Raw genomic sequence first — 22,049 nt, 5'->3', positions numbered from 1 at the left:
CTCCCCCGCTGTGTGTGTGCTCGCTCTCTCAAAATAAGTAAACTTTAAAAAATAAAGAAAATAATGAATATTAATAAATGATAAATAATAAAGAAATGTGGAAAATGAAACACATTACTGAAATAAATCCCATCTTCTTTTGTTTATTTGAGAGAGACAGGGAGTGTGCACATGCACATGTGCGAGCAGGGAAGGGGAGAGAGAAAATGGAGAGAGAGAATCCCAAGTGGGCTCCATGCTGTCAGTGCAAAGCCCCACGCAGGGCTCGATCTCACAAACCATGAGATTAAGACCTGAGTCGATACCCAGAGTGGGACGCTTAACCAACTGAGCCACCCAGGCATCCCCCAATTGCATCTTCTTATTTAAACATATTTTTTTCGGGGCACCTGGGTGGCTCAGTCGGGTAAGTGTCCAACTTCGGCTCAGGTCATGATCTCGCGGTTCACGAGTTCAAGCTCCACATCGGGCTCTGTGCTGACAGCTCAGAGCCTGGAGCCTGCTTCAGATTCTGTGTCTCCCTCTCTCTCTGACCCTCCCCCCCGTTCATGCTCTGTCTCTCTCTGTCTCAAAAATAAATAAACATTAAAAAAAATTTTTTTAATAAACATTTTTTTCATGTGGCTACCAGAACATATTAAATCACGTGTGTGGTTCACATCGTGTATACTGCTGTTGGGCAATGCTGCTCTAGACCTAACTCCCTGTTTACAGCAAACACAGGAGTCATGAAGACACAATCAGACAAGTCTAGAATGTGGACCTTCTACAAGATAACTGGCCTGGTCTGTCCAAATGCTGATACCCCTAAACACAAGGGGGCTGTTCTAGATTTAGGAACAGAAACCAGATGTAGAGTGTGCATCTTGACTGGATCTGAATTTACTTAAAACAAAAAAATTTTTTTTAACCCCAAAAAACAGAAAACACACAAGCCCAGCTTCAAAAGGAGCAATTGGGAATTGCGTCGCTGGGCTGGAGACTGGATTTATTGTTAATGTTCTTAGGTGAGACAATGGTGGGGTGGTTCTATAAGAGACTGTCCTCAATTTTGAAGGATTTACGGCTGAAGTATCAAAAATCTCTGCAATTTACTTTGAAATGTTTCAAGGGAAAAAAAATGCTGTGTGTGTATGTGGAGATCAAACAATGTGGCAAATGTAACAATTATTACATCTTAAAACAATGCTTTTGAAGAGACTAAAAAAACCAAAAACCAAAAAACAAGAATTTGCACAGACAAGTTCAGCAACTGCCCACTCCTCACACCCCAAACACTAATCATAGGATTTGTTTATCAAAAACGTATTTGCAAACTCCGTGCCCCTAAACAAAACTTATTTGGCCTCTTGCCCCCCACCCCCAAAAGAGAAATTAGAACCCTGCACATTGTCCCTCAAACCCCTCACCCACTTCAGTGCAGACAGCTCAGAACATTTGCTCCAAGGCTGACAGCCACATAGATGCACTGTGGGACTTGCTGGGTGTCCTCAAGGTGACCACAGTCATAACAAGCAATTTCCCATTCTAGAAAAAAATTAAGCCCTGCCCTGAGCCAAGCGGCCCAGGGGCTACATAATGTTTTCTGACCAGGATAATACAAAGTAAATAGTATTACTTTAAAAAAAAAAAAAAAAAAAAGGCCACTGAAATGGGCAGTGTGTACTGTGAAGTCAATCAAATCCAAACCAATTCCAACAGTTTGGGTTTTTTGTGTTTTGTTTGTGTTGTTACTGATTTTGCCATTCCCATTCTTACTTTGTTTTTGAACTAAAATTCATGAGACAGCCAAAATCCAAGTAAAACAATTTTGAAGGCTGGGAGTCCTAACCTACCAAACAAAGACTTATCATAAAGCTACTGTATTTAAAGCAGTATTATAGCGGCAGAGTAGAAGTGGACTCTGAAACTAGAGGGAAAGCCCAAAATCAGCTTGCAAAGGAGCTGTTCAAATGACCAGTGGTCATTTATGTAGAAAACCAAATACAGTTAGGTCCTCTCTCCCTTCTCCATCGTAAATAAGATAAATCCCAGGTGGATTACATACACAAATGTAAAAAAGGAGAACTTTAAAAATTTTACAATATAGTGAAATAAATGTCAGGATAAAGAATGATTACATTTAACAAGACATTAAAAAACAAAGCATAAAAGAAAAAAACTGTACTACCACTTCTAAGAATTATGAGATAGATGTATTTTTCCCCTCATTTCCCACTAAACACAACAAAAAATCCTAGACAGTATATATAAAATAAACATCAGACTCTAAAAAGTTAAGAGAAGAAGGCAGACCAATGAGGGACCCCAGGACTCAAGGAAAGACACAGTGGTGAGTTCCCTGGGTTTTCTTTTTGCCTCATATATCCCAGAATTGAAGCTGAAGAGGCTGGCAACCTAGAAATGCCAACAGATGACACAAAAAACAGTCCCAACAAAAGTCTGCTCTCTTTAGCCAAAGGAGCAGGAAGGGAGTAGCCTAGCAAGACAGAAAACATTTAGACAATAAAGGCTCTATTCTGGCCAAACACCACAGAAAAAAACTGTGGCCCCACTCCCACCCGTGCCAGTAAAGGCCAAGTGGAGAGCCTAAGACTTCCACCCTCATGATGCTGTAATAAGGCTCCCTAATATCCCCACTGGGGCAGTGTCAGAGCAGGCCAAGTAAGGAGCTGGGACTTTCATCCCCACTGGCCAGTTAACAATGCACCACCCCTCCTACTTCTCTAGTCCCTAGGTTTCAATGGAAACCAAACCAAGATTTCTATGCCCATCCAAGCAATATAACAGGAGTGTCTCCCCCTACCTGCAGGGATGGTGCCAGAACTTTCACCAGTGCTCAGTGGTAAAGAGGCCTAAGGAACTAGAATTCCCACCCCCACCCAACAGTTAAAAAGGACTTTACCAGTCCTCAGGTGTCGAAAAAGGCTGAGTGGGGCAAACAAACAAAAAGCAGACTCTTAAATATAGAGAACTGACAGTTGCCAGAGGGGAAGTAAGTGGAGGAATGAGGAAAATAGATAAAGGTGATTAAGAGGTACAAACTTCCAGTTATAAAATAAATAAGCCATGGAGATAAAAAGTACAGCATAGGGAATATAGTCAATAATACTGTAATAATGTATGGTGACTACACTTATTGTGGTGAGCACTGAGGAAGGTATACAATTGTTGAATCACTATATTGTATGCCTGAAACTAACAGAACACTGTATGTTAGTTAATTATACTTCAGTTAAAAAAAAAAAAAAAAAGGTGATTGGGTGGCTCAGTCGGTTAAGCGTCCCGACTTCCGCTCAGGTCATGATTTCACAGCTCATGAGTTCGAGCCCCACGACTTCCGCTCAGGTCATGATCTCACAGCTCGTGAGTTTGAGCCCCACGTCGGGCTCCATGCTGACAGCTCAGAGCCTGGAGCCTGCTTCAGATTCTGTGTCTCCCTCTCTCTCTGCCCCTCCCCTGCTCACATCTTTCTCAAAAATAAATAAAAAGTTAAAAAAAAAAAAAGGTGAGTAAGGAACCTGGACTTCTACCTCTACTTTCCAGTAATGAGGCAGTACACCTCCCTTACCCTCCCCTGTCAGCAGCAGAGTAGAAGTGGACTGAGGAACTAGAGGGAAAGCCCAAAATCAGCTTGCAAAGGAGCTGTTCAAAGGCACCCAGACCAGTGGTCATTCACGTAGAAAACCAAATACAATTAGGGTCCTCTCTCCCTTCTCCATCATAAATAAGATAAATCCTAGAGTATCCGAAAAAGCCAGGTCATGGGGTGTCTAGGTGGCTCAGTCAGTTAAGCATCCACCTCTTGATTTTGGCTCAGGTCATGATCCCAGGATCATGGGATTGAGCCCCAATCAGGCTCCACACTTAGAGTGGAGCCTGCTTAAGATTCTCTCTCTACCTCTGCCCCTCACCCCACTTGTGCTCTCTCTCTCTCTCTCTGAAAAAAAAAAAAAATAGAAAAAAACAACAACGACAAAAGGCCAGGCAAAACAGAACTAGAGTTGCAGAACAAAATACAAAATTGTGGGGTTCCTTACTCAGGTAATGGAACTGACTCAGGTAATGATCTCATAGTTTGTGGGACCAAGCCCCAGGTCGGACTCTGCGCTGGCAGTGTGGAGCCTGCTTGGAATTCTCTCTCTCCCTCTTTGTCCTTCCTCTGTGTGTGAGCGCACGCGCGCGCACGCACACACACACACACACACACACACCCAGCCTCTCTCAAAAATGAATAAACATTGGGGCGCCTGGGTGGCTCAGTCAGTTAAGCGTCCAACTTCGACTCAGGTCACGATCTCGCGGTCCATGAGTTCGAGCCCCGCGTCGGGCTCTGGGCTGATGGCTCGGAGCCTGGAGCCTGCTTCCGAATCTGTGTCTCCCTCTCTCTCTGCCCCTCCCCCGTTCATGCTCTGTCTCTCTCTGTCTCAAAAATAAATAAACGTTAAAAAAAATGTTTTTTAAATAAATAAATAAGCATTAAAAAAAAAAAAAGGAGGGAGCCTGAGTAGCTCAGTCGGTTAAGTGTCTGACTTTGGCTCAGTCATGATCTCACAATTTGTGAATTACAGCCCCGCATCAGGCTCTGTGCTGACAGCTCAGAGCCTGGAGCCCGCTCCAGATTCTGTGTCTCCCTCTCTCTCTGCCCCTCCGCCACTTGCACTCTGTCTCTTGCGCTGTCTCAAAAATAAATAAACATTAAAAAAAATTAAAAAAAAAAAAAGAATCTTGACCTAGGGAGATTACCCAGGTGGACCTTTTTTTTTTTTTTTTTTTTAATTTACTTTCTTTTGAGAGTGAGAGTGCGACCAGGGGAGGGGCAGACAGAGAAGGGAAGAGAGGATCCAAATGGGGCTCTGCACTGACAACAGCAAGCCCAATGTGGGGCTCAAACTCACAAACTGAGATCAGGACCTGACCCAATGTGGGACGTTCAACCAACTGAGCCACCCAGGCACCCGCCCAGGTGGACCTTAAATCCAACCACAATTGTCATTATAAGAGAGAGGCAAAGTAAGACTATACACACCACAGAGGGAGAAGGAGATGTGAAAATTGAGGAAGAGAAGATTGGAGTGATGTGGCCACAAGCCAAGGAATACCAGCAGCTACCAGAAAATAGAATAGACAAGGAATAAACTCATCTCCAGAGTCCACAGACAGAGCACAGCCCTTGCCAACTCCTTGATTTTGGACTTCTGGTCTCCAGAGTTGTGAGAAAATAAATGTATATTACCTAAGCCACTAAGGTTGTGGTAATTGTTTACAGTAGCCCTAGGAAACTAATTTAAGGTTTAATGAAATCCCTATCAAAATTCTAGAAAGAAATTTTGTAGACATAGACAAGACTATTCTCAAATTTATATGGAGAGGCAAAGGAGCTATACAGCCAAAAATAATTTTGAAAAAGAAGAAAAAAGAAGAATTATTCTACCTAATATCAAAACTTAGCTAGTTACAAAAATCAAGACTGTTATTAGTGGAGGGACTAACATAAATCAATGGAACAGAATTGAGAACCCAGAAATAGATTACTTATTTATTTATTTATTTATTTATTTATTTATTTATTTATTTATTTTAGATTGAGAGAGAGAGAGAGAGAGAGAGAGAGAGAGAGAGAATATCCCAAGCAGACTCCATGCTCAGCACAGAACCCGATGTGGGGCTCAATCCCACGACCCTGGGATCATGACTTGAGTTGAAATCAAGAGTTGGATGCTCAACTGAGCCACCCAGGTGCCCCTCAACTGATTTTTGACAAAGATACAAAAGCAATTCAATGGGGGAAAACAGCTTTTTCAACCAATAGCACAATCCAGATGTCTGTCCTTCAATGGATGAATGGTTAAACAAGCTATGGCATATCCATATCATGGAATACTGAAGAACAATAAAAAAGGAATGAGCTATTGATTGATACACTCAACAACTTGGATGAATCTCAAGGGAATACATACTATATTTTTATACATACATTACATATACATATTATATACATTATATTTTTATCATATTCTTTTTTTCCCCACCACGACCCCTATAATGTTCTTGAAGTGACAAAATTATAGAAATGGAGAACAGATTAGTGATTGCAGGGGTTTAAGAGGTGCTCAGGGCATGAAGGAAATAGGTATAGCTATAAAAGGGCCAAGTGAGGGATCCTGTGGTAATGAACACATTCTGTATTCTGATGTATTAATGTCAGTATCCTGGTTGTAATGTTGTACTATAGTTTTGCAAGAGGTTACCATGGGAGGAAGCTGGGTAAAAGCATACATAGGATCTCTGTATTATTTAACAACTGCCATGTAAATCCACAATTATCTCAAAAACTTTTTTTAATCTTAAAAAAAAAAAAAGATAAATTAGAATTTGAATTTTAGGGGTGCCTGGGTGGGTCAGTCAGTAATGTGTCTGACTCTTGGTTTCAGCTCAGGTCATGATTTCATGGTTCGTGAGTTCGAACCCCACATCAGGCTGGGCCTGGGATTCTCTTTCTCTCTCTCTCTGCCCCTCCCCTCTCTTTCTCTCTCAATAAATAAGTAAACTTAAAAAAAAAATTTTAAAGAAAGAACCAAAAGTTAGAACATTAAAAAAAAAAAAAAAAGAATTTGAATTTTAAATTTCTATACAGTAAAGGACATCATAAAGAAAGTTAGAAGGACCAACCCCAGCCTGGGAGAGAGCTTTTCCAATGCATATGATGGCTAAAGGATCTCCATCAAAATACATCAAGTGCCCTAAAACAATAAAAATTGGTTGAAGGCAAAAAGAAGTAAACTCACAGAAAAAACCTAAATAGCAGTCAACATACAAAAAGATGGTTCAACCTCACTAATAATCAGGGGGGAAAAAAATTAAAGCAACATGAAAAACCATTCCATGCCAATGCGAATGGGTGAAAATGTTCAAATGTTGTATCATGGAGGGGATGAAACAGAGAACACACCACACAGCTGGGCCCTTCCACTCCTAGACACACACCCTGAGGAATATACAAGCAGAGATACATGTATGCACACATACAGACAGAGACAGAGTGAACACTGAAATGCTAGAAACAATGCCAACGTCCATCAACTGAGAAAGCATCAACAGGCACTTCATGCCATGGGAACTCAGTAGGACAATTAAAATGAACTAAAATTTAAGAAACAAAATTGATAAACCTCAAAAAGTGTTTAGCAGAAAATGCCCATTGCATAAAGATGTAAATACTATTTATGCAAAATGTTTATATATAGTTTATACATTCATATGTTTGTAATAAATAAAATCAAGCACATGATCTTCAGGGCCAAGTTCAGAATCATGGTCACTCTAGAAAGAGAGGGCTAAGGGAAAAGGAGGGATTTACAAGGGTCTCCAAATTGATAACTGCTTTCCTTCCTAAAACAGGACCTTACAAAAAATACAACAAAGGGACACATGGGTGGCTCAGTCAGTCAAGCACCCGACTTCGGCTCAGGTCATGATCATGATCAGTTCATGAATTTGAGCGAGCCTGCTTTAGATCCTCAGTCTCTCTCTCTGCCCCTCCCCCACTTGCACACATTCTCTCTCTCTCAAAAATAAACATTAAAAAAAATACAATAGAACATTAAGGTATAAAAAAAAAAGCTCAGTGGCAGATATACTCAGGTTATGTGTAATGTTGATCTACATTCTCTGCTAAGGACTTGTAAACATGTGAAGGTAAAGGTCTTGGCTCTTACCATCATTTCAAACTAATAAAAATTCTAAAACAGTAGAGCAGCACTACAAGAGAGCAGCAAACAACAGAGCAAACAATAGAGCAGCACTCCTGCTCCATTTCATCTCTCTGTGTCTTCTTCACCACCTTCTCAGGACTGAAAAGCCCTGTCCTCCCTCATTCATGTGTCTGGCATATTCTGAACAGCATCCAGATTGCAGCCCCTGTGGCTACTGCCCTGTCCCAACCTCATCACTGTCCACCTCTACCTCCCGGTGTACATGTCACTCAGGTTTACATATTCCTAGTTTCTAAGACAGCACTTGTTTCCTCAAGGCTCAGAAAAACACATAGAGCTGCTCTGCAAAGGTATGAAAAAGGATTTGAAATTCACCTACCTTAGAAAATTAATGAAGATGTTTTATCATTTGGCATGATCCCACACTCTCATCAGTGCTAGATAAATAACAGATATAACACTGTCCTCCTTCCTGTTTCCACTACCTTGTTCTATCCCAAGGCCACAGGTGACCAGGCAGCTCTCATGGGATTTCAGACCCATTCCTCAATAGGGACTTCTCCTCCCAGCCACCACTAGATGGCTGGGTCACTTTTGCCCATTACAGACTTACCAACAGTGTTAAGTGCCACACTTCTTCAAGGGAACACCAAATGACCAGGGACTTAGAAGCTGGGGCCCTGTAGGCATCGATCCAAAAACCACTTAACTCCCAGTGACTGCTGCAGAGTCCTCTACCAGGAAAGGCAAAGAAGGAACCACTCTTGACTCCTCGATACCCAAGTTCACCGTACTCTGGGTAGAGGTCTTCTACTCAGATCCCTATCAAGTGCTCCAAGTTAAAGGTTTGTCTTTGAACTCTTTTCTGTGTTTTTGTGTCTCCCAGTTTCTTAACAGTCTGTGCCTTCATACCCCTTTTATAGCTTATCACTTAACTTTTAAAAATGTCTGTCTTTTGTTTCATACTATTTTATTTTCTAATGTGTTTATTTATTTTTGAGAGAAAGAGACAGAGTGTGAGTGGGGAAGGGGCAGACAGAGAGGGAGACACAGAATCCGAAGCAGGCTCCAGACTCTGAGCTGTCATCACATAGCCCGACACGGGGCTCGATCCCACAGGCTGAGAGATTATGACCTGAGCTGAAGTCAGATGCCCAACCGACTAAGCCATCCAGGAGTCCCTGTTTTGTACTATTTTAAATTGTAATTTTGGAGTTTATTGTTGCATACTGCTTCTCTTAATGGCCTTTCCTTTATTACACATTTTAATTCTTATTGAGTAAATGGCTCAGCTTGACCAACACCCTACAAGACTGTAAGATGTGGAGGGGCAGGGACACATTTGTCACAGTCACTCACCCATGCTAATCACACATAGCTCCAGATACACACCTAATGAATGAATGGGGAGGCTACAAGAATGTTTTTTTTAGCTTCTTCCTATCTCTTTACTCTTTAATTTACTTATTTGTCTACTTCTTAGATCCAGTTGATCTTTTACTTTCCTAATCGGATTCTCCCTTTAAAAATTCTCAGCTTATTTGAAAACAGCAACAGAACGAGACACACCCTGTCCTACCCGGAACATAAGCTCAGTCTGCTATCTGTGGACACATGATGATGTGAAGTATCTGTTTCATGGGTATGACTAAGTGCCTCTGCATTTAGCAAGCAGACGATGTCCAGGGCACAACTCCAAAGGCTGTATGTTGGTTTTCCATGCTCTAGGGAGAAAAGATCTTTTTCAAACTTGGCAAAAAGCAGCCTTGTGTCTTTCTGATGCTGGATTCCTATAAGCAAGGGTCACATCTCCCCGTGCTAGGAACTTGGCAGGCTGCATTCAAACACCCAAACTAGGACATCCCACTGGAAGGCCTTTACATAGTCTCTTACTCACACACTTGGTCATTCAGAGATGGAGGCACTCCAGAGAGCCTCCTCTTCATTTTTTTCAGGGAACAAGGCCCAAAGAGAGGTAACATTCAACCATGGTCACTCACACAGAGACTGTGGCCAAAATATGGAGAAGGTGCTCTCTGGAACCAGAGAAAGACTACAGGCAGAATCACCCAGTCTTCCTGACACAGCCACTCATTTTATTACTGCATACATGCACTCACATTATATCCTCTAGAACACAGGAAGTGCTCAGGGAAGCCCAAGAATATGTATGTCTCAGCTGAACTCACAACCTTCTGGCTAACAGAAGCTGCCCAAGATCTCCTACCAAAAAATGGGTAGTGGGTATGGGTAACTCATTCCTCTGTACCAGTACCCAGTGCAGTGTCTGCCACTGAGTCTGAGCTCAGTGCTGCCCTTGACCCCAGTGAAATACAACTCTGTGAAGAGGGACCTTCCCAGAGCTTAGTGAAGCCCCTGCTCTCTGAACACATGCTCAACAGTCGTAACATACAGTGTGAAAAATGGGCATAGCTGCCAGGCAGTTCCATCCCTTAGTCCCAGACAATTCACCCTAGGGAGCAGAAAAACCTTAAAAGTGTTATAACCTGCAAAGCCTGGACACAGCATAGCCCTTTGGCACACTGCTATCCCAGAGCAGCCAATGAGTCTGCCCTCTCCCTCTTCTCTTGGCAAAGGCCTATCCTCCTGCCCACTAGCACCAGGGAAGAGAGCCCCATGGTACCCTAGGTACCTATCACACCCCTCCTTGGGCCAGGTGAACATTCAGCACCAAACAGCACCACAGAGCTTGTTATGGGGTAGATGAAGAATATCTGAGCAGGGGACCTCCACCAGGCTCCTGGGGCATGGGTCCCCAACAGCGAAAGGACAGGCTGAGGTAGGAAGCCCAGGGGGCCCCAGACCCTGAGACCCATTTCAGATAAGTGCCCTCACTCAGAGGAACCAAATCTAGTTGGGGTTGGAGCTGGTAATCCTCTGCATCTGCCAATGGCCACACCAACACTTCCTTTCTCCAACCATGACCTTGGGGACTCTCCAGTGATGCACAGAAATAAAAAGTCAAGTTTTCAGCAATGCCTAAGAGGTGGTATCTTTTGTATACCAAAATACATAATATCTGCCCTGGAGCCAGGTGTATTTCAAGTTTACCAAATCAATCAGCAGGAACACAACTAGGGAATCAAAAGCATTATACAGTGACAGGTGAGGACCCCAAGCTTCCAAGGACCGAGTTTAGCAGGAAAGAATCCTTCTGGCCCTTTCTGTCACTGATACTAACCCCTATCTATATATGACTAAAGCACATGCCTTGTGTGAGGGTGGGACAGGGAAAGACATACATCCATGAGGAACAAGCTTTTGTGACCCTACTCTGTCCAGACAGTCTTGGTCCCTGGAAACTAGAATATTCTAAAGGAAGCCCGGCTCCAGGAAAGAAGCAACTCTCTTCTGCTCAGGCTGCCTCCCCAGAGCTAATGAATGTCCCATGCACACAGGAAGCTCAGTCAGTAAATGCTTTCCACTCAGTAAACACGAGGAACAAATGCGTATGTGGCACCAACTCAATTCATAGTAAACTTAAATGTTTCCTCATATGCAGAAAAGCCCACAGAGAATGAAACTAAGATATCTTAACTAAAATTCTGAAAGAACAGCTCCCTAGTAGTTTCTGCTCTCTAAGAATGAAGGAAAAGTTGTGAGATTCAACCCATTATTAACCACACAAAATGAGTCTGATGCAGAGGCAGCCCACCCCACCGCTCCCAGGAACCACCACTCTCAAATAGCTAGGTTACCTAAAAATAGTACTTAAACTCTCAAACTGCTTCTTTTCGCCATAGTAATTAAAACATTTAAGGAGGGGTGCCTGGGTGTCTTAGTCAGTTGAGCATCCGACTCTTGATTTCGGCTCAGGTCATGATCCCAGGGCTGTGGGACCGAGCCCCACAATGCACTCTGCACTGAGCATGAGGCCTGCTTAAGATTCTCTCAGGGTGCCTGGATGGCTCAGTCAGTTAAGCATGACTCAGGTCATGATCTTGTGGTTCACAGGTTTGAGCCCCACATCAGGCTCTCTGCTGTCAGCGTGGAGCCTGCTTCAGATTCTCTGTCCCCCTCTCTCTCAGCCCCACCCCCACTGTTTCTCTCTCTCAAAATGAATAAACTTAAAAAAAATTCTCTCTCTCTCTCTGCCCCTATCCTCTGCTCACACACTCTCCCAAATAAATAAATAAATAAATAAATAAATAAATAAATAAATAAATAATTTAAGGAAAATGAGACTTTCTTCTTAAACCAAACTGAGATAATAAAGTTCAAATGGTTTTGAAAAAGGGAAAAGCAAAAACCTAACTGAAACAACCACTTTAGGGTTCAGACACTCAGAAATTAAAATGTCAAATGTCAGTCTAACGTTAATATAAAAATTCTACAGGATTAACTAGTTTAAAACTGCTCAAACTGAGGGGTGCCTGGGTGGCTCAGTCGGTTAAGCATCTGACTTCAGCTCAGGTCATGATCTCACGGTTAATGGGTTCGAGCTCTGCGTTGGGCTCTGTGCTGACAGCTGGGAGCCTGGAGCCTGATTTGGATTCTGTGTCTCCTTCTACCTCTACCCCTCCCCAACTCGTGCTCTGTCTCTGTCTCTGTCTCTCTCTCTCAAAATAAACATTAAAAAAAAATTTTTTTTTAACTGCTCTGATGGCCAACAGGATGTACTCCACACAGTGGAAAACAATAGTGTGAAGTAATTGTTTATTTGGGATCCAAATACCAAAGACGGGCAGCTTTCTCTGCTTTCAGTTAAAAATGGGCCTTTTTCACTCCTTGGCACCAGATGAAGAAGGTGTTGAACCAACTCAGAAGATTCAAGGTGTCACCTCAAAAGCACTGACAGCTCCAGAAGCAGATGAGGACTCCTAACATGAGGCAAGTTCCTGCCTGACTTGTGCACTGTGGAAATATCACTAGAGGTATGGGGGCAGCCCCAGAGAGACACCATCAAGGAGCTGGAGAACCCACCAAAGGAGTCTAGGGTTACACACACAGCAAGAGACTTAAAGTAAAAATATGTGGGAGAAAAAACTTACCATCTCTGAAAGGCAAACACTATACAATCATCTATCAGAAAAGCTGCTTCGACACTGTTCTCACTTGGAAAACTCTTGCAAATTCTCACTATCACAGATACCAAAAGTAGAGAGAGGTACAGGAAGGGCAATGGTTTCTGCTGATGGCGGTTTGGTTTTTTCAACAAAGGCAGGAAGGAAGCAAAGGTTTAATACCTGGGTACAAACTCACTCAGGTACAAACATGTCCTACAGGAAGAGAAGGACAAGGTTCAAAAATCCAGGGCTGCAGGCCATTTTCCACCGGACTGTGGTTTTTCATCTGGGTCAATTTTTCACATCTTCTGTGACAAAACTCACTGAGAAAACCGTTCATTCTACACTCTACTGACCTCAGTATGCCACTTGCTGTTAAACATTACTCACCATTGAACTTCACACTCAACAATGGTTAAGATGGTAAATCCTGTTAGATGTTTTTTATCACAATTAAAAAATACTTTAATGGGGCACCTGGGTGGCTTGGTCAGTTAAGCGTCTGACTATTGATGTCGGCTCAGGTCATGATCTCATCATTTGTGGGATTAAGCCCCGCAATGGACTGCATGCTGAAAGCACGGCAGAGCCTGCTGGAGAGTCTCTTTCTCCCTCTCTCTCTACCCCTCTCCTGCTTGCATATGTGCGTGCATGCTCTCTCTCTCATAATAAATAAATTAAAAAAAAAAAAAAAAAGCTTAATGGGTAAAATGGTAAATTTTATGTATTTTTACCACAATTATAATCTTTTTAAAAAAAAACAACACATTATTCAGAGTCATACCAATTAGACTTCAGAAAAAACACTTATAAGGCTTAGGTCCCGTCTTAATCATTGATGCCCAGGTAGGGCACGGAAGACAGAAAAGGGTAAACTGATGGGGTGCCTGGATGGCTCTGTCAGTTGAGCGTCCGACTGCAGCTCAGGTCATGGCCTCGCAGTTTGTGAGTTTGAGCCCCATGTCGGGCTCTGTGCTGACAGCTCAGAGCCTGAAGCCTGCTTCAGATTCTGTGTCTCCCTCTTTCTGCCCCTCCCCAACTCATGCTCTGTCTGTCTCTCAAAAATAATAAGTAAATGTTTAAAATTTTTTTTAAAAAAAGAGAAGGGTAAACTGAGCCCAAAAACAAGGATCATCTGGCTGCAGCAGCTGGACTGGGAAGTGGAGAGTAAATGTGAGAGGAGGGCAGCCAGACTCAGCAATATCCAAGTGAGAATGAATTACCACATCCGCATACCCGTGTGGCATCCAAGAACCCAATTAAAGCAAATTACAATTATCTCAAGACAGCCCAACAATAATTACACTTCAGTGCATATTTACCGACTACGTACCCTGGGCTAGGTGTGAAGCTTCATTTGCTATGCATGCAGCCTTCCCAAATTTCACAGAAAAATATTCAATTAAGATTTACATATATTACTAAGTCATAAAACACAAGAGCTAATAAAACTAAGTACTTATGTATTATAAATAGGCAAATTTACAAACACCAAGTAAGTGCTTACTGGAAACTAAAAAGTTTCCTTCTGTCTCCTCAAACTTCCCCTGGCTATCCAAACCCCTCCCCATCTCAGCACAAAGGTAGAGTGGAACTATGCTGTGAGGGCAGGCTGGTCAATGTCTGTCCAGGTCAAAGCTGGATGCCGAGGGCTGCCCAGAGAGCAAAAGAGTCAGAAGGGGTCCACTGCCGGGGTCTCGGCAGCATGTCCTCTGCTGCCCTCTCTCACAGTAGATGCCTAGCACCAAGCAGGCACTCTGGCAGACATCAGAGCACAGGGAAATGGTTTCCATTAAATCCCTGAAATGACTCACAAAAGCAGTCATCACCTGATTTCACACTTTGAAGTTAAAAACTGAGTTTTCTGATTCTTTTCCCATTATACAAGATTACAAATAAGTGCCATAGCTCACAACTAATATGCTAATCTGACTTCATGAATTAAGTTGAGAGAAAGTATGCCTTCTGACCTCACTGGCTAATCAAACTCCAAAACAGAGGAGTGAGATGAAATACCAGAGTGGTCCCAGCCATCCCCAGCTCCCTACTCAGATCCCTCCTTACCACAGCCCTTGGCCCTGCCAACAGCCTCCTCACAATACAGGTGCCTAAGAGGGGTGTCCTCGCCCTGGTGAACGCACCCTTCCTGTAAGGTTGCCATCGCACCAAGTGTTTAGGCAAATACTTCAAACTTCAGTGTTTAAAGTTGTGACCTGCTTTGGCTACATTCTTGTTTGGGGCCACATTCTTAAGGCTCAACCATCAAGAATATTTCAACCATGCCAGAAACTGCCAGACCAACAAATCTTGTTTATAAAAGGACAAGACACAACTAGCACCCACTCCATTTGCTCAGGCTTTTTTGCTAGCTGGATTCCTTCCCTCCCACATACGGCTCTAATTGGCTTTTCTACCCCCTCGCCTTACAACAGTTACAAAATCTAAATCATTACAAACTTCGTTGGTAGGCTTTAGAGGTGTGCTTCTGAAGGCTATGGGAAAACGGCCAAAAGATGGCCTTGCAGACTCTTGGAACCCCTCCTCTGCAAAGCCACGGCTACTCTCCCATCAGGCAGTGAGGCAAGGACAATGCCGAGCAGGACAGGGACGCCTGACACACTGACCTCGCAATCAGGCTTGCCTAGAGGGGCACCAGCTCCCAGTAAACTGGTGAAGGCAAAACTGGGCCAGGCCTTGTGAGCACTGCATTGCTAGTGTCTCCCAGAAGAGGATGCTTGGGTTGCTCCTCAAGGAGATTCAGAGAATCTAAATCTCCTTTCTCCTTAGACTTAGAGAAATGTGTCTAGTTCAGGCACCTCCACACCAGGTATGATGGAGAAAACCTGTTACTCCCAAGTGCTTGCCTCTTCCTCTGAGCTCCAGGTGATCCCCAGCTGGCATCTGTCACATTGAATTTATACCCAGGCTAGCACAATTAAAGAAATCCTTGAAGATGCCCTTGTCCTCACCTCCCGAGGTCTCTACCTCCTCTTTTTACAGACTCTGATCATTCCCTTAGCACAAAGGCAAAAGTACACTTTCACTCAGTAGTCATTATTTGAAAATTAATTCCTGTATTTTAGAACCTAAGGATTAAAAACTGAAAGCAAAAAGGGATAAGGTAAGGACAAATGCCAGAGATCTCCCATCTTATCACAAAAGTGCAACTATAATTTATATATCCCCAAGGACTGGGGAGAAAGTGGCAACTACAAAGCACTTTTCAGTGGAGGCCAGAATCTCCTGATGCATGAAAGGTGCTTTCTTCTTTCAGAGTTGGGATCTCCTTAATTTCCAAACTGGGCCATTATCAGGCACAGATGGATTCCTACAGCTCTGGAAGACAGAGATCCCACCAGCCCCAGCTTAATTTTTCAGATGTTTTACCTTTATTCCCCATGAATCTTCAACTGGCTTCACTTCTAAATTTTTTTTTTTTTAACATTTATTTATTTTTGAGACAGAGAGAGACAGAGCATGAATGGGGGAGGGTCAGAGAGAGAGGGAGACACAGAATCTGAAACGGGCTCCAGGCTCTGAGCAGTCAGCACAGAGCCCGATGCGGGGCTCGAACTCACATACCGCGAGATCGTGACCTGAGCCGAAGTCGGACGCTTAACCAACTGAGCCACCCAGGCGCCCCTGGCTTCACTTCTAAAGTGAACATATACAGGGGCGCCTGGCTGGCTCAGATGGAAAAGCATGAGACTCTCAATCTTGGGGTTGTGAGTTGGAGGCCCCATGTTGGGCACAGAAATGACTGACTGACCGACTGACTGACTGACTGACTAAATAAATAAATAAATAAATAGGGATGCCTGGGTGGCTCATGGCTCAGTCAGTTAAGCATCCAACTCTTGATCTCGGCTTGGGTCATGATCTCTCAGCTTGCTGAGTTCCAGCCCCCTGTTGGGCTCTCTCTCTCTGCCCCTCCCATGCTCACGCTCTCTCTCCCAAAATAAATAAACTTAATAAATAAATATTTATAAAGTGAGCGCACAGGTACCCTACCCTTCCCAGGCTCTATGTAGTTATCTGGACTGGGAACTGACTACTTAAAAGACCTCATTTGTAAACAGAAAATTTATCTTCTGTCTTCTCGTTGTACACCAGGCCAATGAATCTTAAATCAAAAGTTCTGTGGTCTTAAGAATAGACCTAATTGGGGTGCCTGGGTGGCTCAGTCGGCTAAGCGTCTGACCTCAGCTCAGGTCACGATCTCGCAGTTCATGGGTTCAAGCCCCACATCGGGCTCTGTGCTGACAGCTCAGAGCTTGGAGCCTGTTTCAGATTCTGTGTCTCCCTCTCTCTCTGACCCACCCCGTTCATGCTCTATCTCCCTCTGTGTCAAAAATAAATACACGTTAAAAAAAAAAAAAAAAAAAAAAAAAAAAAAGAATAGACCTAATTAAGAGTCAGGAACCTCCCCTTTGTATTTGTTTCATGCAGGGATCAAAAGGACACTGTCAAGGATTTCATGGCAACATAGCTCCACTACCTGGCTGGCCCTTCAAAGAGCCCTATGGGAACAGCCACTGCCCTACATACTCAGAATTTGCTTTGTCAGGAGAAAAACAAAACAAACAAACAAACAAACAAACAAACAAACAAACACCTGCTTGGTCAGTAAGAGGAAAGACCAGGAAGGGTCACAGGCAAGAGAGTATGAGTAAACTAGACAGAGCTGTGATTCTATCTTCTCAGACTAAGCTGCCCTGCAGAGCTTGACTGACAAAATAGGATTTGTCCCTCCACCTAGTTATCCCTTGATAAGATTTCTATATGGGGGAGTAGGAGATGCAGAGACAAAACAGTCAAAGCAGCAACCACAGGGAATAGTGAGAGTACCCTCCACACCCCTGCCAACCTGTTTATCCTGAGGCAGTAAGACCAGCTGGCCTTGAGACATTTCTTACCTGGTTGAGAAAAAGACCACAAAAACCTTAGCCCTCTCTCTCTCTCTCTCTCACTCTCTCTCTCTCTCTCTCTCTCTCTCTCTCTCTCTGTCAATCCCTCTGCAGGAACCCTCTGGATCTCGCTGACTGTTACAAACCCAAGTAAATGTCCCACCCATCAACCTGCCCTTAGAACTGGAGAGGGAGCAAACAGAATGCCACAGGTTCCTTAGAGATGATTTTCACCCCAAGGGAGAGAGCAGCCCTCCAGTCCTCTGATAGCCTTAGATCATTAACTGCTATGTTCAACAAATGCTTACAGGAAAATCCACATTTCTTTGGGAAAAAGAACTAAAAATATAGCAAATTCACCAGTTACATTTATTTATCTAGAGAGCTAGAGTTCTGTCTTTGTTTTATTTTTTTTTATAATAAAGCTGTCACAATCCACAGACACCTTGAAAAGCCACTCAAGCTCTCTACATGCACAAAGGCTAAGACACAGGAAGTCACACAGCATGCTCTTGACACAAAGTTTCCACCTCTCAAACTCCAGGGGTTGGTAAAGCTGCAAATCAGAGCAGCAGCTTCTGGGACGGTCCACCCTATAAACAACTATAGGTAATTCGCAGAAGGCTAATTTAATGTCTGCAAATCCATTTTTTAGATTACTTGTAATGCATCCAGGGATCTTGGCTATCATTTGCTTTTATAGACTACTAAGTATTGAATTTGTCACTGACATGGGGCCAAGGAAGTGACAAGGTTCAACCTCCACGACTCAATGAGCACCTCACACAGGACCAGTGTGCACCTGTCTGGTACTGTTCCTTCCCTGTGACTCATGCCCTGCTAGAGGACTCCACAGCACTGAGTGCAGCACCTGGGGTACCAAGGCCTGCAAATGGTCAGTGTGCAGCACTTATAAGCCTGGACACAGCAGGCTTTGGTTGAGTTTTTAGTTTTTTGTTTGTATTTTAGATTTAATTTTAAGTAAATTATATAATTTATAATATATATATATTTTATATATATATATAACATATATATATAATTTATGATAATATAAATTTTTATAAGTAGGCTCCACACCCAATATGGAGCCCAACGCAGGACCTGAACTCACAACTCTGAGATCAATACCTGAGCTGAGGTTGAGTCGGACACTTCACCAACTGTGCCACCCAGGCACCCCTGGACACAGTAGGCTTTAAAAAAATCATTTCCAAAACATTCTTAGGAGAGTGAACATGTTCTAACTTCATCTACGCCTCAACAGGAAAGCAGTGGTCCTGCCCAACAGAATCTGAGGTGTGACTGTCCTCTGGGTCTTGGGACAGGCAAGAGACCAGTGACTATCAGAGGTCCCAATACTCCAGAGAGTAGAACCACAGTGGGTGCAATGGAGCAACAGCAAATTTTTTGGCCAAACGGGGTTTTTTAAAACTTTTTAATAAATCTAAGTCTGTTCTCAGAAACCTTGTTTTTAGGCAAATACAGAATGAAATAACACCAACAACAATCAACAGCATGGACGGATACAATTTGGGCAAATAGCAAATTGAATAATGATACTTGGTATTTGTTTTGCTCTCTAGATGAAAGACAACTGGATAAATATCACAGAAATAACACTGTCTGCTTCTGCAGTAATTACTTTTCCTTCTCCATAAGCACCTTGCTCTAATAAGAAAATACATGATACAAATTGTAGGTTCTTGATCATTTTTATTCAACAAATTTTGACCACCTACTTAGTATCAGATACTGTCTCCCCCATCTGCTCTTTAATTCCAACTCCGTTCCATTTGTGTTTCAATCTCTCCATAAATGAAGAACAATATAAAATATAAATGCTTGCTCTTACTTAGAAGATTAAAGTCTCAAGAAAAAGCTATATGAGCCTCTCTTTTTTCCCAATAAACACTTGTCCCACTAGACTGAGTGTCCACTGGGGGCCAGATCAGGGCCTAATTTACCTGGGTCCTGAGCTCAGACTGGTTCAGTGGAAAACAAACAGCAAGGCCTGGCCAGGGTGGAGGAAAATGTAGGTCAGCACCAATCAAGGAAAGCCAAGGCCTCAGAGTATGGCCTCTATTTCCTAGACCACTCTCAGTCCTTCCAAGAAACCGGGAAGGATAGGGACAGGAGGATCCAGGCAGACACTTGCTTTTCGCTTGGCCTTCCCTGGGAGATGGGCTCACTGTTACCATCCAATGATGTGAGTCAAGACCAAGCCTTCCGGTCAAGTTGAAAAATAGGTCAAAGACCTGAAAGAGTTTGCACTAGATCCTTACTTCCTTCCCACCTTCTGGGTCCCTCCTGCCTCACTTGTCATCTCTTCACGCTCCCCGCCACTGGCTTTGGCTAATGCCTTGTCCAAGATTCCTGGCTCATACCTGACCTCTGGTCCTCTGCTCTGGGCTCCCCTCCTCCACAAGCCAGGACACTGCATCACTGCCCAGTGCTGAGATGTCTACTGAACCTTCTGGTTCTCTAGTTATCTTCAGGACTGAGCTCCAAGTCGTCTTCTCCCAAGGACTGCTCTTCTTTCACCTCCCCAGGAGTGCTTTTCCTCCTATCCAAGCATGTCCAATCCCTGCCACTCATTTAATGATGAGTACACTCCACACCACATGCTCCTGAACACAGAGCCACAGGTGTTCTGACAGCACAAGTATGCTCCACTTAACCTGGACCGCTTACACCCATGGCATGCCACCCAACCCTTCAATGAGACAGGTGTTCAACAAATACAAATCAATTTTACCTCAAATGTGGCATTACACCAAAGTTCATTCTTTCCCTTTGCTTTACCACTTCAAAAATAGCTGGACATTTCCAGTGTCAAACATAAGACTTATTCAGGAGGAAGGGAGAAGACATCCCTTTTTGATGCACTGGCCACCCAAGGCCAACTGAAGCTGGCTTCCTCAGTGACCATCTTCCTCAGATGAGCTTTGGTACATCTAACAGGCAGGTTTATCAACACCTTCTGAATGCCCAGTTCCACCTCCATGAGACAGGCTAAGTTTCTTACTTCAACCAAGGATACAAGCTCTGCTAAGCTCTGGAGCAGTGGCTCTAGACCTTGGCTGCACACTAAAATCACCTGGCCAGGAGACTTAGAAAACTAATGCCTGGGTCCCACTCCAAAGATTCTGATGTCACTGACTAGGGGTATAGATTCCAACCTACTGTAAACCTTGCTCTAAAGACACAGCAGCTCTGAAATAGAACAGAGGATGTGGACTGTATGGCTTGGGGCCCAAACCACAAGATACTGAAGGAACTAGAAACTGCTACAGCTGAGGAAGAGGACACAGAAACGTAGGAACTTACCCTCGACCCACCACATCTGAACAATCTTGATGAGGGCAAGGACTCCAGTACTGAAATTCTCACTGGGGCCTCAGACCCACAGTTCCAGAACCTCTACAAAGTTTTTCCCGCATGTCCTGGCCCCCTCACAAATCAATGCTGCTCAGAGGCAGTCCTAGTACCACAGTGAACACCCAGGAGTGGTACTGGAGTTGTTCTCTCTCCAGTCTCCTTGACCCCAGTCTTCCTCTAGCTCTCAGTGGCTGCAGCAGTGTCTGGCTCCACTCTGATTCTGTGGCATGAGCCCAAGCCTTTGAACGGACCTCCAGGTGCTACCTAGGCTTGTTTTCTCATCAGTGAAATGGGGACCATGCTGTCACTGACTTGCCACGGTCAGGATGAACTGAGGGTGATACATCCAGGTCTCAGCCCAGTGCCTGCACAGACGAAGCACTCTATAAAGACTGCCTCTTTTAATTACTATGGTTTACTCTGCACTCAACTCCTCAATAATGAGGAGTGTTGTGTTCTGGATGCTGCAACACCTGAAGACTGACACGTGACCCTGGATCCTCATAGCGACCCTACTAAACAGCTAACGTCTCCTTTGTGATATGAAAAAAATGGAAATCCACAGACAATAAGAGACAAAGCCAGCACCCAAGGCCCAGTTCATCAGATTAACATGCCCAAGCCACAACTGCCATCACATGGCTCTGGTATTCCAGGCAGCTCATGACAGCTGCCCATGGATCAGGTCCACCCTCACTGCCTGGCACAAAAAGAAGTACTCATAAGTGTTCGCTTAGTGGAGTTTTTTCTACCTCCCTCTCACCCTCCACCTCCCAGACCCCCAAATGTTACTTCCTCAGAAAACCTGCCAAACTCAGCCCTCATTAAATTCTCAGATTTGATTCGCCCACATAGTCCAATGATGGCATAGGGACAACACAGGTCAAACCCATGTCTTCCTATGACACTTGCACCTGCCTGGGAGAGAATTATGTCAAAGACCACAGGAAACACAAGGTACATGTGCTCTACCACTTCAAGAGACACTGCACCATCACTTCAGAGCTCTGACAACAGTC

At 43.7% G+C, this 22,049-nt stretch overlaps 1 protein-coding gene across 4 annotated transcripts in view; it reads right to left on the bottom strand.

Annotated features, from left to right (window-relative positions):
* DAG1 (dystroglycan 1) overlaps window positions 1-22,049 on the bottom strand; it is a 70,255-nt gene that overhangs the window by 20,652 nt on the left and 27,554 nt on the right. The window lies entirely within an intron of this gene.

The sequence above is a fragment of the Panthera pardus genome, unplaced genomic scaffold (genome assembly GCF_024362965.1).
Source record: "Panthera pardus isolate Hobbes unplaced genomic scaffold, ASM2436296v1 HiC_scaffold_8, whole genome shotgun sequence".
NCBI classification, from domain to species: Eukaryota; Metazoa; Chordata; class Mammalia; order Carnivora; family Felidae; genus Panthera; species Panthera pardus.
The sequence above is the reverse complement of the archived record's forward strand: the minus strand, read 5'-3'. Positions and strand labels throughout refer to the sequence as shown.